This window comes from Cryptomeria japonica, unplaced genomic scaffold, assembly GCF_030272615.1.
Source record: "Cryptomeria japonica unplaced genomic scaffold, Sugi_1.0 HiC_scaffold_15, whole genome shotgun sequence".
NCBI classification, from domain to species: Eukaryota; Viridiplantae; Streptophyta; class Pinopsida; order Cupressales; family Cupressaceae; genus Cryptomeria; species Cryptomeria japonica.
This window is the reverse complement of record NW_026728837.1, coordinates 1,252,501-1,269,985: the sequence shown is the minus strand read 5'-3', so window position 1 is coordinate 1,269,985 and position 17,485 is coordinate 1,252,501. Positions and strand designations below refer to the sequence as shown.

At 61.4% G+C, this 17,485-nt stretch overlaps 2 non-coding genes across 2 annotated transcripts; both read left to right on the top strand.

Annotated features, from left to right (window-relative positions):
• Positions 1-4,976: 4,976 nt before the first annotated feature.
• On the top strand, positions 4,977-5,095 carry LOC131860556 (5S ribosomal RNA). The gene has a single exon (XR_009359650.1). It is a non-coding gene; the product is annotated as a 5S ribosomal RNA (ribosomal RNA).
• A 7,816-nt stretch (positions 5,096-12,911) lies between these two features.
• On the top strand, positions 12,912-13,030 carry LOC131860839 (5S ribosomal RNA). The gene has a single exon (XR_009359932.1). It is a non-coding gene; the product is annotated as a 5S ribosomal RNA (ribosomal RNA).
• Positions 13,031-17,485: the final 4,455 nt, after the last annotated feature.

Sequence of the window (17,485 nt, the reverse complement as noted above, 5' to 3'; positions counted from 1 at the left end):
GCCTCCAACGACCGAACCAGCGCCTTGGTGCGCACCTTGCAACGCACAGTGCCAACATTCGCCTTCCTGCACGTGGCAGGTCATCGGACCCAAATTCCGACCTCGCGAGTATGCCTACATATCGAATCGGTCATCGGACCCAACTTCCGACTTCATCCATACCGTAGGGTCTTTGAGGTTGGCGCGGTGCGCTCAACCCGGGGAGTCGACCCAACGAAGCATACACCTCCCCTATATAAGCTATTTGTCCGATTCCCACACCTGTGTAGCTTGCACCTCCGATCAGGACATCGACCCCAACTTCCGAACTCGACTAAAAAGACCGCACCAGCGCCTTGGTGTGCACCTTGCAACGCACAGTGTCAACATTCGCCTTCCTGCACATGGCAGGTCATCGGACCCAAATTCCGACCTCATGAGCATACCTACTAATCGAATTGGTCATCGGACCCAACTTCCGACTTCATCCATACCGTAGGGTCTTTGAGGTTGGCGCGGTGCGCTCAACCTGGGGAGTCGACCCATCGAAGCATACACCTCCCCTATATAAGCTATTTGTCCGATTCCGACACCTGTGTAGTTTGCACCTCCGCTCAGGACATCGACCCCAACTTCCGAACTCGCCTGCAACGACCGAACCAGCGCCTTGGTGCGCACCAAAAGTGCGCACTTTTGGAGGGCACTTTTGTGCGCTCCAAAGGTGCGCACTTTTGGAGGGCACTTTTCTGCGCTCCAAAGGTGCGCACTTTTGGAGGGCACTTTTTGGAGGGCACTTTTCTGCGCTCCAAAGGTGCGCACTTTTGGAGGGCACTTTTTGGAGGGCACTTTTCTGCGCTCCAAAGGTGCGCACTTTTGGAGGGCACTTTTTGGAGGGCACTTTTCTGCGCTCCAAAGGTGCGCACTTTTGGAGGGCACTTTTTGGAGGGCACTTTTCTGCGCTCCAAAGGTGCGCACTTTTGGAGGGCACTTTTTGGAGGGCACTTTTCTGCGCTCCAAAGGTGCGCACTTTTGGAGGGCACTTTTCTGCGCTCCAAAGGTGCGCACTTTTGGAGGGCACTTTTTGGAGGGCACTTTTCTGCGCTCCAAAGGTGCGCACTTTTGGAGGGCACTTTTTGGAGGGCACTTTTCTGCGCTCCAAAGGTGCGCACTTTTGGAGGGCACTTTTTGGAGGGCACTTTTCTGCGCTCCAAAGGTGCGCACTTTTGGAGGGCACTTTTGTGCACTCCAAAGGTGCGCACTTTTGGAGGGCACTTTTCCTGTGCTCCAAAGGTGCACACCTAGGTGAGCACCTTCGACCACACCTTGTAGCACACCAAACTCTGACTTTCGACTTCATCCGCAATGCAGGGTCTTTGAGGTTGGCGCAATGCGCACAACCAGGGGAGTCGACCCATCAAACCCAACACCTCCCCTATATAAGCTATTTGTCTGATTCTCATACATGCGTAGCCTGCAGGAGCAATTAGGACATCGACCCCAACTTTCGGCTTCTAAACGAAAACAAGGTCTTTGAGGTTGGTGTAATGCGAACAACTAGGGGAGTCAACCCATCAAACCCAACACCTCCCCTATATAAGCTATTTGTCTGATTCTCATACATGTGTAGTCTACAGGAGCAATTAGGACATCGACCCCAACTTTTGACTTCTTAACGAAAACAAGGTCTTTGAGGTTGACGTAATGCGCACAACCAGGGGAGTCGACCCATCAAACCCAACACCTCCCCTATATAAGCTATTTGTCCGATTCTCATACATGTGTAGCCTGCAGGAGCCATTAGGACATTGACCCCAACTTTTGACTTCTTAACGAAAACAAGGTCTTTGAGGTTGGCGTAATGCGCACAACCAAGGGAGTTGACCCATCAAACCCAACACCTCCCCTATATAAGCTATTTGTCTGATTCTCATACATGTGTAGCCTGCAACAACGATTAGGACATCCACCCCAACTTCTGAATTCGTCTGCGTTGACCGCACCAAAGGTGCACGCCTTGGTGCTCACCAAAATCCGACTTCCGACTTCTTCTGCTATGCGGGGTCTTTGAGGTTGGCGCAGTGCGCACAACCAGGGGAGTCAACCCACCGAATGCAACACCTCCCCTATATAAGCTATTTGTCTGATTCTCATACATGCGTAGACTGCAGCAATGATTAGGACATCCACCCCAACTTTTGACTTCTTAAACAAGACAGGGTCTTTGAAGTTGGTGCAGTGCACACAACCAGGGGAGTCGACCCATCAAACGCAACACCTCCCCTATATAAAGCTATTTGTCCGATTCTCATACGTGTAGTCTGCAGCAGCGATTAGGACATCGACCCCAACTTCCGAATTCGTTTGCATTGACCGCACCAAAGGTGCACGCCTTGGTGTGCACCCTGGAGTGCACTTTGGTGCTCACCTCGGTGCACACTTTGGTGTGCACCTCGGTGTGCACCAAAGGTGCGCACCTTGGAGCGCACCAAAGGTGTACACTTTGGAGCGCACCACATAGGGTCTTTGAGAGGTTGGCGCAGTGCGCACACCAAGGTGGGTGTTGAGGTGCGTGCCGAGGTGGGTGGGTGCTAGGGTGCGCTCCATGGTGGGTGCCAGGGTGGGTGCGTGCTAGGGTGGATTCCAAAGAGGGTCATAGGGTGGGTGCCAAGGTGGGTTGGTGATATAGTGGGTTCAAAGGTGGGTACTAGGGTGGGTTCCAAGGTGGGTCACAAGTTGGGTGCCAGGATGCGTGGGTGTTAGGTTGGGTGCCAAGGTGGGCTCCTGCGTGGGTGGGTGCTAGGGTGGGTTTCAAGGTGGACGCGAGGGCGGGTGCCAAGGTGGGTAACAAGTTGGGTGTTAGGATGGGTGAGTGCTAGAGTGGGTGCCAAGGTGGGTGGGTGCTAAGGTGGATGCCAAGGTGGTTCACAGGGTGGGTGGGTTCTAGGGTGAGTTCCAAGGTGGGTCACAGGTTCAGTGCTAGGGTGGGTGTCAAGGCGGGTGTCGAGGTGCCTGGGTGCTAGGGTGTGGATGCCAATGTGGGTCATAGGGTGGGTACTAGGGTGGGCTGCAATGTGGGTGCCAAGGTGGGTAACATGCTCGGTGGGTTCTAAATTGGGTGCCAGGGTGGGTGTGCACCCACCTTGCCCGAGGTGGGTGCCAAGGTGCCAGTGTGGGTGGGTGCTAAGGTGGATGCCAAGGTGGGTGAGAAGGTGGGTGATAGGTTGAGTGGTAGGATGGGTGGGTGCCAAGATGGGTCACAGGGTGGGTGCAAGGGTGGGTAGGTGCTAGGGTTGGTGTCAGGGTGGGTGGGTGCTAGGTTGGGTTCCAAGGTGGGTGCGAGGGTGAGTGTCAAGGTGGGTCACAGGTTAGGTGCTAGGATGGGTGAGTGCTAGGGTGCAAAGGTGCCAGGGTGGGTGCTAGGATGGGTCGATGCTAGGGTGAGTGGCAAGGTGGGTCCACAAGTGTCAAGGTGGGTGCCGAGGTGGGTGCCAAGTCGGCGACTGCTATGGTGGATGCCAAGGTGGGTCACGGGGTGGGTGCCAAGTTGCTAGGTTGGGTTCCAAGGTGGGTGCCAACGTGGGTGCTAGGGTGCGTGGGTTAAAGGGTGTGTCACAACGTGGGTGCCAGGATGGGTGCGCACCCACACTGGCCAAGACGGGTGCGGGTGCAAGGTTGGGTTCCAAGCCCGGTCACAGGCTGGGTGCTAGGATGGGTGGGTGCCAAGGTGGGCACCAGGGTGGGTGCACCCACCCTGGCCAAGGTGGGTCACGGGGTGGGTCCTAGGGTGGGTAACGGGGTGGGTACTAAGGTGCGTGCCAAGGTGGGTCATAGGGTGGGTGCCAAGGTGGGCACCAGGGTGGGTGTGCACCAACCCTAGCCAGGGTAGGTCACGGGGTGGTTGTCGGGGTGGGCGTCAAGGAGCCAAGGTGGGTGGCAAGTAGCCAAGTTGCGTGCCAAGGTGGGTGTCGGGGTGGGTGCCAAGGATCCAAGGTGGGTGCCAAGGAACCAAGGTGGGTGTCTGGGTGGGTGCCGAGGTGGGAGCCAGGGTGGGTCCCAAGGTGAGTGCAAAGGTGGGTGCCAGGGTCAAGGTGAGTGCCAATGTGGGTTCCAAGGTGCCAGGGTCAGGGTGAGTGCCAATGTGGGTTCAAAGGTGCTAAGTTGGGTGCGAGGTTGGGTGCGAGGGTGGGTGGGTGCCAAGGTGTGCTAGGTGGAAGCCCGGGTGGGTCGGCATCCCATGGGTGTCGAGTTGGGTGCCTGATGGGTGCTTCTTGTCAAGTTTTAGTCGTCGGGACTCATTTCGAGCCTTAGAGGTCGTTTCTTGTCCGGTTGCCCTGTCTTCGACCTGGGAACCCAATTTTGGTCCTCGGGTCCCATTTTTTTTTGTCTCGCATCCCACTTTTGGCCTGTGGCCTTTTCGGGGTCGATTCTCGTTTTGGGCATCAGAGCATGTTTCTTCTCCTAAAACCCAATATTTGTTTATTAAGTCTCGGAACACATTTTTGTTCTCGTGGACCCATCATGGGTCTTGGAACGCATTTGTGGTCCTTGGGTCCCATTTTGCATCCCGAAACTTGTGTTTTGGTGCTTGATCCCTATTTTGGGTGCCCACCTTGCACCAAGTGCGCACCCGGGGCAAACCGAGCGCCTTGGTGCACCGGGGCAAGATCGAGCGTGCACCCGAGGCGCCCCGAACATGCACCAAGGTGCACTCGGCCCACATGTGAGCGCAGGTCGTTGCGCCCGAGGTGGTGTGTGGGCACCGCGTTGCAGACGGGACACTGCACGCACACGACGCCCCCTCCAGGTGCACGCACGTAGGCCGGGCCGGGTGCACACCCGACGCCCTAGCAAGGTGCGCGCACCCGGGCAGGGCTCACACTTGGCGAACGGGGCGCACTTCGCGAGGGAGGGTGTGCACCTCGACGGGGGTGGGTGGCCGGGGTGGATTCGCACGTGGGTCGCGGTTTGCTAAGTACACACTGCGACAAGCTCATAACGGGTGCGATCATACCAGCATTAGTGCACCGGATCCCATCAGAACTCCGCAGTTAAGCGCGCTTGGGCCGGAGTAGTACTGGGATGGGTGACCTCCCGGGAAGTCCCGGTGTTGCACCCTTTTTTAGTTTTTCGCCGGGCGTCGCAATGCTATTTGAATAAACCTTTTGCCCGTTTGCGTTCTCGTCGGGGCCGGGCCGGGCCGGGGTGCGCTGCCCGCACTACCGCGCGCGCGGGGGCGACACCGAGCGCGCACCCGAGGCACCCCGAGCACACAGGCCACGGTGCAACCCGGGCGTTGTGCGCGCACCCCGGTGCGCCCGAGGTGCTGCGCGCGCACCCAGGTGAAATCGGTGTGCACCTCGGCCAGTGCGCGCTCGGTCGAGTCGCGCACGTTGGCCAAGGTGCACGGTGATGTTTCTTACTCTAAGGTTCCGCACCAGACGCCCGGGACAGGTGAGCGAAGCTGGGCGGGGCCGGGTGCGCGGCCGGGGCAGGTGCACGCAGCTGGAGAGAGCTTTGGAGCACACTTCGGAGCGCACCAATGATGCGCTCCATTCAAAAGTTTCCTGAAAAGGCAAAAAAAGTTGAGATTATAGAATTTCCCACTTGAGAGATTGTAAAAAAAAAAAATTTAAAATGAAGGAAACGCGGGTGCCAAGGTGTGCGCAGCCCAGCCAAGGTGTGCGCACCAAGGCGCCCACCCTGGCGAAGGTGCACGCAAGGTGCGCACCCGAGGCAAACCGGACAATTAACCCAACTTTCGACTTCGCGCGCACCTTGGAGCGCACTTCGCAGCGCTCCTTGGTGCGCACCAATCTTGGGCACCTCGGAGTGCACCATGGCGCCCACCAAGGTGCGCACCCGGGGCAAACCGAGCTCCGACTTCGTGCGCACCTTGGAGCGCACGAAAGGTGCGCACCATGGCGCCCACCAAGGTGCGCAGCCCAGCCAAGGCGTGCGCATCAAGGTGCGCACCCTGGCGAAGGTGCGCACCCGGGGCAAACCGAGCTCCGACTTCGTGCGCACCTTGGAGCGCACAAAAGGTGCGCAACCCAGCCAAGGTGTGCGCACCCCGGTCAAACCGAGCTCCGAATCGTGCGCACCAGAGGTGCACGCCATCGTGCGCACCTTGGAGCACACTTCGGAGCCCTCCTTGGTGCGCGCCGATGTTGCGCACCTCGGAGCGCACCCGGGGAAAACAATGCAATTAACCCGACTTTCGACTTCGTGGGCACCTCGGAGCGCTCTCGGGTTCGCACCTCGGAGCACACCGAGGTGCGCACCTTTGATGCGCTGCCTTCACCAATTTCCAGAAAAGGCAAGAAAACATTGAGAAGGTGTGCGCACCGAGGTGCCCACCCTGGCGAAGGTGCACGCGAGGTGCGCACCCGGGGCAAACCGGGCTCCGACTTCGTGCACGCCGCACCTTGGAGCACACTTCGGAGCGCTCCTTGGTGCGCACCAGGGCGCGCAACCCAGCCGAGGTGCCCACCCCGGCGAAGGTGCACGCGAGGTGCGCACCCGGGGCAAACCGGGCTCCGACTTCGTGCACGCCATGGTGCCCACCGCGGCGAAGGTGCACGCGAGGTGCGCACCCGGGGCAAACCGGGCTCCGACTTCGTGCACGCCGCACCTTGGAGCACACTTCGGAGCGCTCCTTGGTGCGCACCATGGTGCCCACCAGGGCGCGCAACCCCGCCGAAGGTGCACGCGAGGTGCGCACCCGGGGCAAACCGGGCTCCGACTTCGTGCACGCCGCACCTTGGAGCACACTTCGGAGCGCTCCTTGGTGCGCACCATGGTGCCCACCAGGGCGCGCAACCCCGCCGAAGGTGCACGCGAGGTGCGCACCCGGGGCAAACCGGGCTCCGACTTCGTGCACGCCATGGTGCGCACCGCGGCGAAGGTGCGCACCCGGGGCAAACCGGGCTCCGACTTCGTGCACGCCGCACCTTGGAGCACACTTCGGAGCGCTCCTTGGTGCGCACCAGGGCGCGCAACCCAGCCGAGGTGCCCACCCCGGCGAAGGTGCACGCGAGGTGCGTACCCGGGGCAAACCGGGCTCCGACTTCGTGCACGCCGCACCTTGGAGCACACTTCGGAGCGCTCCTTGGTGCGCACCATGGTGCCCACCAGGCCGCGCAACCCAGCCAAGGTGTGCGCACCAAGGTGCACGCGAGGTGCGCACCCGGGGCAAACCGGGGTCCGACTTCGTGCACGCCGCACCTTGGAGCACACATCGGGGCGCTCCCGGGTTCGCACCGGCGTTGCGCACCGTGGTGGGCACCTCGGAGCACACCAAGGTGGGCAGCGAGGTGCGCACCTTTGATGCGATGCCTTCACTAATTTCCATAAAAGGCAAAAAAAAAACGAGATTTTAAAATTTCCGTTTTGAAAGATAGTGAGAAAAAGGGAATGCTGGTGCCATCTTGAGCCCGCCCTGGTGCGCAGCCCAGCCAAGGTGTGCGCACCAAGGTGCCCACCCTGGCGAAGGTGCGCGCCCGGGCAATTAACCCAACTTCCAACTTCGCGCGCGCCAGGGTGGGAGCGCACCCAACAACCGGGCCTGGGAAGAGCCAATGCGAGAAACCCCACCAAACGCTCTGACAAAAAAAGAGGGGGCGCTCCAGTAACCCCGCTTCGGAGCGCACCCTGGGCAAACCCAGCCAAGGTGCCCACCCCGGCCAAGGTGCAGGCGAGGTGCGCACCCGGGGCAAACCGGGCTCCGACAACGTGCACGCCGCACCTTGGAGCACACTTCGTAGCGCTCCCGGGTGCGCACCTCAGAGCACACCAAGGTGGGCAGCGAGGTGCGCACCTTTGATGCGCTGCCTTCACTAATTTCCAGAAAAGGCAAAAAAAAAAGGAGATTTTAAAATTTCCGTTTTGAAAGATAGTGAAAAAAACGGAACGCGCGTGCCATCTTGAGCCCGCCCTGGTGCGCAGCCCAGGTAAGGTGCCCACCCTGGCAAAGGTGCGCACCCGGGCAATTAACCCTACTTCCGACTTCGTGCGCGCCAGGGTGGCAACCGGGCCTCGGAAGAGCCAATGCGAGAAACCCCACCAAACGCTCCGACAAAAAAAGAGGCGGCGCTCCAATAACCCCGCTTCGGAGCGCAGCCGGGGCAAACCCAGCCAAGGTGCCCACCCCGACGAAGGTGCACGCGAGGTGCGCACCCGGGGCAAACCGGGCTCCGACAACGTGCACGCAGCACCTTGGAGCACACTTCGAAGCACTCCCGGGTGCCCACCGGCGTTGCGCACCGTGGTGGGCAGCGAGGTGCGCACCTTTGATGCGCTGCCTTCACTAATTTCCAGAAAAAGGCAAAAAAAAATGAGATTTTAAAATTTCCGTTTTGAAAGATAGTGAAAAAAAAGGAACGCGGGTGCCATCTTGAGCCCGCCCTGGTGCGCAGCCCAGGCAAGGCATGCGCACCAAGGTGCCCACCCGAGGTGCACACCCGGGGCAAACCGGGCTCCGACTTCGTGCAGGCCGCACCTTGGAGCACACTTCGGAGCGCTCCTTGGTGCGCACCATGGTGCCCACCAGGGCGCGCAACCCAGCCAAGGTCTGCACACCAAGGTGCCCACCCCGGCGAAGGTGCACGCGAGGTGCGCACCCGGGGCAAACCGGGCTCCGACTTCGTGCACGCCATGGTGCCCACCGCGGCGAAGGTGCACGCGAGGTGCGCACCCGGGGCAAACCGGGCTCCGACTTCGTGCACGCCGCACCTTGGAGCACACTTCGGAGCGCTCCTTGGTGCGCACCATGGTGCCCACCAGGGCGCGCAACCCAGCCAAGGTGTGCGCACCAAGGTGCACGCGAGGTGCGCACCCGGGGCAAACCGGGGTCCGACTTCATGCACGCCGCACCTTGGAGCACACATCGGAGCGCTCCCAGGTTCGCACCAGCGTTGCGCACCTTTGATGCGCTGCCTTCACTAATTTCCAGAAAAGGCAAAAAAAAACGAGATTTTAAAATTTCCGTTCTGAAAGATAGTGAAAAAAACGGAACGCGGGTGCCATCTTGAGCCCTTCCTGGTGCGCACCCCAGGCAAGTTGTGCGCACCAAGGTGCCCACCCTGGCGGAGGTGCGCGCCCGGGGCAATCCGGGCTCCGACTTCGTGCACTGCATGGTGCCCACCAAGGCGCGCAACCCAGCCAAGGTGCCCACCGCAGCGAAGGTGCACGCGAGGTGCGCACGCGAGGTGCACACCGGGGCAAACCGGGCTCCGACTTCGTGCACGCCGCACCTTGGAGCACACTTCAGAGCGCTCCTTGGTGCGCACCAGGGCGCGCAACCCAGCCGAGGTGCCCACCCCGGCGAAGGTGCACGCGAGGTGCGCACCCGGGGCAAACCGGGCTCCGACTTCGTGCACGCCATGGTGCCCACCGCGGCGAAGGTGCGCACCCGGGGCAAACCGGGCTCCGACTTCGTGCACGCCGCACCTTGGAGCACACTTCGGAGCGCTCCTTGGTGCGCACCATGGTGCCCACCAGGCCGCGCAACCCAGCCAAGGTGTGCGCACCAAGGTGCACGCGAGGTGCGCACCCGGGGCAAACCGGGGTCCGACTTCGTGCACGCCGCACCTTGGAGCACACATCGGGGCGCTCCCGGGTTCGCACCGGCGTTGCGCACCGTGGTGGGCACCTCGGAGCACACCAAGGTGGGCAGCGAGGTGCGCACCTTTGATGCGATGCCTTCACTAATTTCCATAAAAGGCAAAAAAAAAACGAGATTTTAAAATTTCCGTTTTGAAAGATAGTGAGAAAAAGGGAATGCTGGTGCCATCTTGAGCCCGCCCTGGTGCGCAGCCCAGCCAAGGTTTGCGCACCAAGGTGCCCACCCTGGCGAAGGTGCGCGCCCGGGCAATTAACCCAACTTCCAACTTCGCGCGCGCCAGGGTGGGAGCGCACCCAACAACCGGGCCTGGGAAGAGCCAATGCGAGAAACCCCACCAAACTCTCTGACAAAAAAAGAGGGGGCGCTCCAGTAACCCCGCTTCGGAGCGCACCCTGGGCAAACCCAGCCAAGGTGCCCACCCCGGCCAAGGTGCAGGCGAGGTGCGCACCCGGGGCAAACCGGGCTCCGACAACGTGCACGCCGCACCTTGGAGCACACTTCGTAGCGCTCCCGGGTGCGCACCTCAGAGCACACCAAGGTGGGCAGCGAGGTGCGCACCTTTGATGCGCTGCCTTCACTAATTTCCAGAAAAGGCAAAAAAAAAAGGAGATTTTAAAATTTCCGTTTTGAAAGATAGTGAAAAAAACGGAACGCGCGTGCCATCTTGAGCCCGCCCTGGTGCGCAGCCCAGGTAAGGTGCCACCCTGGCAAAGGTGCGCACCCGGGCAATTAACCCTACTTCCGACTTCGTGCGCGCCAGGGTGGCAACCGGGCCTCGGAAGAGCCAATGCGAGAAACCCCACCAAACGCTCCGACAAAAAAAGAGGCGGCGCTCCAATAACCCCGCTTCGGAGCGCAGCCGGGGCAAACCAAGCCAAGGTGCCCACCCCGACGAAGGTGCACGCGAGGTGCGCACCCGGGGCAAACCGGGCTCCGACAACGTGCACGCAGCACCTTGGAGCACACTTCGAAGCACTCCCGGGTGCCCACCGGCGTTGCGCACCGTGGTGGGCAGCGAGGTGCGCACCTTTGATGCGCTGCCTTCACTAATTTCCAGAAAAAGGCAAAAAAAAATGAGATTTTAAAATTTCCGTTTTGAAAGATAGTGAAAAAAAAGGAACGCGGGTGCCATCTTGAGCCCGCCCTGGTGCGCAGCCCAGGCAAGGCATGCGCACCAAGGTGCCCACCCGAGGTGCACACCCGGGGCAAACCGGGCTCCGACTTCGTGCAGGCCGCACCTTGGAGCACACTTCGGAGCGCTCCTTGGTGCGCACCATGGTGCCCACCAGGGCGCACCCGAGGCAAACCGGGCTCCGACTTCGTGCACGCCGCACCTTGGAGCACACATCGGAGCGCTCCCAGGTTCGCACCAGCGTTGCGCACCTTTGATGCGCTGCCTTCACTAATTTCCAGAAAAGGCAAAAAAAAACGATATTTTAAAATTTCCGTTCTGAAAGATAGTGAAAAAAACGGAACGCGGGTGCCATCTTGAGCCCTTCCTGATGCGCAGCCCAGGCAAGTTGTGCGCACCAAGGTGCCCACCCTGGCGGAGGTGCGCGCCCGGGGCAAACCGGGCTCCGACTTCGTGCACTGCATGGTGCCCACCAAGGCGCGCAACCCAGCCAAGGTGCCCACCGCAGCGAAGGTGCACGCGAGGTGCGCACCCGAGGTGCACACCCGGGGCAAACCGGGCTCCGACTTCGTGCACGCCGCACCTTGGAGCACACTTCAGAGCGCTCCTTGGTACGCACCAGGGCGCGCAACCCAGCCAAGGTGCTCACCCCGGCGAAGGTGCATGCGAGGTGCGCACCCGGGGCAAACCGGGCTCGGACTTCGTGCACGCCGCACCTTGGAGCACACATCGGAGCGCTCCCGGGTTCGCACCAGCATTGCGCACCTTTGATGCGCTGCCTTCACTAATTTCCAGAAAAGGCAAAAAAAAGAAAAAAATGAGATTTTAAAATTTCCGTTTTGAAAGATAGTGAAAAAAACGGAACGCGGGTGCCATCTTGAGCCCGCCCTGGTGTGCAGCCCAGGCAAGTTGTGCGCACCAAGGCACCCACCCTGGCCAAGGTGGGTCACGGGGTGGGTCCTAGGGTGGGTAACGGGGTGGGTACTAAGGTGCGTGCCAAGGTGGGTCATAGGGTGGGTGCCAAGGTGGGCACCAGGGTGGGTGTGCACCAACCCTAGCCAGGGTAGGTCACGGGGTGGTTGTCGGGGTGGGCGTCAAGGAGCCAAGGTGGGTGGCAAGTAGCCAAGTTGCGTGCCAAGGTGGGTGTCGGGGTGGGTGCCAAGGATCCAAGGTGGGTGCCAAGGAACCAAGGTGGGTGTCTGGGTGGGTGCCGAGGTGGGAGCCAGGGTGGGTCCCAAGGTGAGTGCAAAGGTGGGTGCCAGGGTCAAGGTGAGTGCCAATGTGGGTTCCAAGGTGCCAGGGTCAGGGTGAGTGCCAATGTGGGTTCAAAGGTGCTAAGTTGGGTGCGAGGTTGGGTGCGAGGGTGGGTGGGTGCCAAGGTGTGCTAGGTGGAAGCCCGGGTGGGTCGGCATCCCATGGGTGTCGAGTTGGGTGCCTGATGGGTGCTTCTTGTCAAGTTTTAGTCGTCGGGACTCATTTCGAGCCTTAGAGGTCGTTTCTTGTCCGGTTGCCCTGTCTTCGACCTGGGAACCCAATTTTGGTCCTCGGGTCCCATTTTTTTTTGTCTCGCATCCCACTTTTGGCCTGTGGCCTTTTCGGGGTCGATTCTCGTTTTGGGCATCAGAGCATGTTTCTTCTCCTAAAACCCAATATTTGTTTATTAAGTCTCGGAACACATTTTTGTTCTCGTGGACCCATCATGGGTCTTGGAACGCATTTGTGGTCCTTGGGTCCCATTTTGCATCCCGAAACTTGTGTTTTGGTGCTTGATCCCTATTTTGGGTGCCCACCTTGCACCAAGTGCGCACCCGGGGCAAACCGAGCGCCTTGGTGCACCGGGGCAAGATCGAGCGTGCACCCGAGGCGCCCCGAACATGCACCAAGGTGCACTCGGCCCACATGTGAGCGCAGGTCGTTGCGCCCGAGGTGGTGTGTGGGCACCGCGTTGCAGACGGGACACTGCACGCACACGACGCCCCCTCCAGGTGCACGCACGTAGGCCGGGCCGGGTGCACACCCGACGCCCTAGCAAGGTGCGCGCACCCGGGCAGGGCTCACACTTGGCGAACGGGGCGCACTTCGCGAGGGAGGGTGTGCACCTCGACGGGGGTGGGTGGCCGGGGTGGATTCGCACGTGGGTCGCGGTTTGCTAAGTACACACTGCGACAAGCTCATAACGGGTGCGATCATACCAGCGTTAGTGCACCGGATCCCATCAGAACTCCGCAGTTAAGCGCGCTTGGGCCGGAGTAGTACTGGGATGGGTGACCTCCCGGGAAGTCCCGGTGTTGCACCCTTTTTTAGTTTTTCGCCGGGCGTCGCAATGCTATTTGAATAAACCTTTTGCCCGTTTGCGTTCTCGTCGGGGCCGGGCCGGGCCGGGGTGCGCTGCCCGCACTACCGCGCGCGCGGGGGCGACACCGAGCGCGCACCCGAGGCGCCCCGAGCACACAGGCCACGGTGCAACCCGGGCGTTGTGCGCGCACCCCGGTGCGCCCGAGGTGCTGCGCGCGCACCCAGGTGAAATCGGTGTGCACCTCGGCCAGTGCGCGCTCGGTCGAGTCGCGCACGTTGGCCAAGGTGCACGGTGATGTTTCTTACTCTAAGGTTCCGCACCAGACGCCCGGGACAGGTGAGCGAAGCTGGGCGGGGCCGGGTGCGCGGCCGGGGCAGGTGCACGCAGCTGGAGAGAGCTTTGGAGCACACTTCGGAGCGCACCAATGATGCGCTCCATTCAAAAGTTTCCTGAAAAGGCAAAAAAAGTTGAGATTATAGAATTTCCCACTTGAGAGATTGTAAAAAAAAAAAATTTAAAATGAAGGAAACGCGGGTGCCAAGGTGTGCGCAGCCCAGCCCACCCTGGCGAAGGTGCACGCAAGGTGCGCACCCGAGGCAAACCGGACAATTAACCCAACTTTCGACTTCGCGCGCACCTTGGAGCGCACTTCGGAGCGCTCCTTGGTGCGCACCAATCTTGGGCACCTCGGAGTGCACCATGGCGCCCACCAAGGTGCGCACCCGGGGCAAACCGAGCTCCGACTTCGTGCGCACCTTGGAGCGCACGAAAGGTGCGCACCATGGCGCCCACCAAGGTGCGCAGCCCAGCCAAGGCGTGCGCATCAAGGTGCGCACCCTGGCGAAGGTGCGCACCCGGGGCAAACCGAGCTCCGACTTCGTGCGCACCTTGGAGCGCACAAAAGGTGCGCAACCCAGCCAAGGTGTGCGCACCCCGGTCAAACCGAGCTCCGAATCGTGCGCACCAGAGGTGCACGCCATCGTGCGCACCTTGGAGCACACTTCGGAGCCCTCCTTGGTGCGCGCCGATGTTGCGCACCTCGGAGCGCACCCGGGGAAAACAATGCAATTAACCCGACTTTCGACTTCGTGGGCACCTCGGAGCGCTCTCGGGTTCGCACCTCGGAGCACACCGAGGTGCGCACCTTTGATGCGCTGCCTTCACCAATTTCCAGAAAAGGCAAGAAAACATTGAGAAGGTGTGCGCACCGAGGTGCCCACCCTGGCGAAGGTGCACGCGAGGTGCGCACCCGGGGCAAACCGGGCTCCGACTTCGTGCACGCCGCACCTTGGAGCACACTTCGGAGCGCTCCTTGGTGCGCACCAGGGCGCGCAACCCAGCCGAGGTGCCCACCCCGGCGAAGGTGCACGCGAGGTGCGCACCCGGGGCAAACCGGGCTCCGACTTCGTGCACGCCATGGTGCCCACCGCGGCGAAGGTGCACGCGAGGTGCGCACCCGGGGCAAACCGGGCTCCGACTTCGTGCACGCCGCACCTTGGAGCACACTTCGGAGCGCTCCTTGGTGCGCACCATGGTGCCCACCAGGGCGCGCAACCCCGCCGAAGGTGCACGCGAGGTGCGCACCCGGGGCAAACCGGGCTCCGACTTCGTGCACGCCGCACCTTGGAGCACACTTCGGAGCGCTCCTTGGTGCGCACCATGGTGCCCACCAGGGCGCGCAACCCCGCCGAAGGTGCACGCGAGGTGCGCACCCGGGGCAAACCGGGCTCCGACTTCGTGCACGCCATGGTGCGCACCGCGGCGAAGGTGCGCACCCGGGGCAAACCGGGCTCCGACTTCGTGCACGCCGCACCTTGGAGCACACTTCGGAGCGCTCCTTGGTGCGCACCAGGGCGCGCAACCCAGCCGAGGTGCCCACCCCGGCGAAGGTGCACGCGAGGTGCGTACCCGGGGCAAACCGGGCTCCGACTTCGTGCACGCCGCACCTTGGAGCACACTTCGGAGCGCTCCTTGGTGCGCACCATGGTGCCCACCAGGCCGCGCAACCCAGCCAAGGTGTGCGCACCAAGGTGCACGCGAGGTGCGCACCCGGGGCAAACCGGGGTCCGACTTCGTGCACGCCGCACCTTGGAGCACACATCGGGGCGCTCCCGGGTTCGCACCGGCGTTGCGCACCGTGGTGGGCACCTCGGAGCACACCAAGGTGGGCAGCGAGGTGCGCACCTTTGATGCGATGCCTTCACTAATTTCCATAAAAGGCAAAAAAAAAACGAGATTTTAAAATTTCCGTTTTGAAAGATAGTGAGAAAAAGGGAATGCTGGTGCCATCTTGAGCCCGCCCTGGTGCGCAGCCCAGCCAAGGTGTGCGCACCAAGGTGCCCACCCTGGCGAAGGTGCGCGCCCGGGCAATTAACCCAACTTCCAACTTCGCGCGCGCCAGGGTGGGAGCGCACCCAACAACCGGGCCTGGGAAGAGCCAATGCGAGAAACCCCACCAAACGCTCTGACAAAAAAAGAGGGGGCGCTCCAGTAACCCCGCTTCGGAGCGCACCCTGGGCAAACCCAGCCAAGGTGCCCACCCCGGCCAAGGTGCAGGCGAGGTGCGCACCCGGGGCAAACCGGGCTCCGACAACGTGCACGCCGCACCTTGGAGCACACTTCGTAGCGCTCCCGGGTGCGCACCTCAGAGCACACCAAGGTGGGCAGCGAGGTGCGCACCTTTGATGCGCTGCCTTCACTAATTTCCAGAAAAGGCAAAAAAAAAAGGAGATTTTAAAATTTCCGTTTTGAAAGATAGTGAAAAAAACGGAACGCGCGTGCCATCTTGAGCCCGCCCTGGTGCGCAGCCCAGGTAAGGTGCCCACCCTGGCAAAGGTGCGCACCCGGGCAATTAACCCTACTTCCGACTTCGTGCGCGCCAGGGTGGCAACCGGGCCTCGGAAGAGCCAATGCGAGAAACCCCACCAAACGCTCCGACAAAAAAAGAGGCGGCGCTCCAATAACCCCGCTTCGGAGCGCAGCCGGGGCAAACCCAGCCAAGGTGCCCACCCCGACGAAGGTGCACGCGAGGTGCGCACCCGGGGCAAACCGGGCTCCGACAACGTGCACGCAGCACCTTGGAGCACACTTCGAAGCACTCCCGGGTGCCCACCGGCGTTGCGCACCGTGGTGGGCAGCGAGGTGCGCACCTTTGATGCGCTGCCTTCACTAATTTCCAGAAAAAGGCAAAAAAAAATGAGATTTTAAAATTTCCGTTTTGAAAGATAGTGAAAAAAAAGGAACGCGGGTGCCATCTTGAGCCCGCCCTGGTGCGCAGCCCAGGCAAGGCATGCGCACCAAGGTGCCCACCCGAGGTGCACACCCGGGGCAAACCGGGCTCCGACTTCGTGCAGGCCGCACCTTGGAGCACACTTCGGAGCGCTCCTTGGTGCGCACCATGGTGCCCACCAGGGCGCGCAACCCAGCCAAGGTCTGCACACCAAGGTGCCCACCCCGGCGAAGGTGCACGCGAGGTGCGCACCCGGGGCAAACCGGGCTCCGACTTCGTGCACGCCATGGTGCCCACCGCGGCGAAGGTGCACGCGAGGTGCGCACCCGGGGCAAACCGGGCTCCGACTTCGTGCACGCCGCACCTTGGAGCACACTTCGGAGCGCTCCTTGGTGCGCACCATGGTGCCCACCAGGGCGCGCAACCCAGCCAAGGTGTGCGCACCAAGGTGCACGCGAGGTGCGCACCCGGGGCAAACCGGGGTCCGACTTCGTGCACGCCGCACCTTGGAGCACACATCGGAGCGCTCCCAGGTTCGCACCAGCGTTGCGCACCTTTGATGCGCTGCCTTCACTAATTTCCAGAAAAGGCAAAAAAAAACGAGATTTTAAAATTTCCGTTCTGAAAGATAGTGAAAAAAACGGAACGCGGGTGCCATCTTGAGCCCTTCCTGGTGCGCAGCCCAGGCAAGTTGTGCGCACCAAGGTGCCCACCCTGGCGGAGGTGCGCGCCCGGGGCAATCCGGGCTCCGACTTCGTGCACTGCATGGTGCCCACCAAGGCGCGCAACCCAGCCAAGGTGCCCACCGCAGCGAAGGTGCACGCGAGGTGCGCACCCGAGGTGCACACCCGGGGCAAACCGGGCTCCGACTTCGTGCACGCCGCACCTTGGAGCACACTTCAGAGCGCTCCTTGGTGCGCACCAGGGCGCGCAACCCAACCAAGGTCTGCACACCAAGGTGCTCACCCCGGCGAAGGTGCACGCGAGGTGCGCACCCGGGGCAAACCGGGCTCGGACTTCGTGCACGCCGCACCTTGGAGCACACATCGGAGCGCTCCCGGGTTCGCACCAGCATTGCGCACCTTTGATGCGCTCCAATAACCCCACTTCGGAGCGCACCAGAAACCCCACTGGACGCTTGGGCAAAAATGTAATGCGCACCCGAAGCCCCTACCCAGAAATCCCCAGTTCGGACATGGGGAGCTGCAACGGTAAAAAGCCTCACTA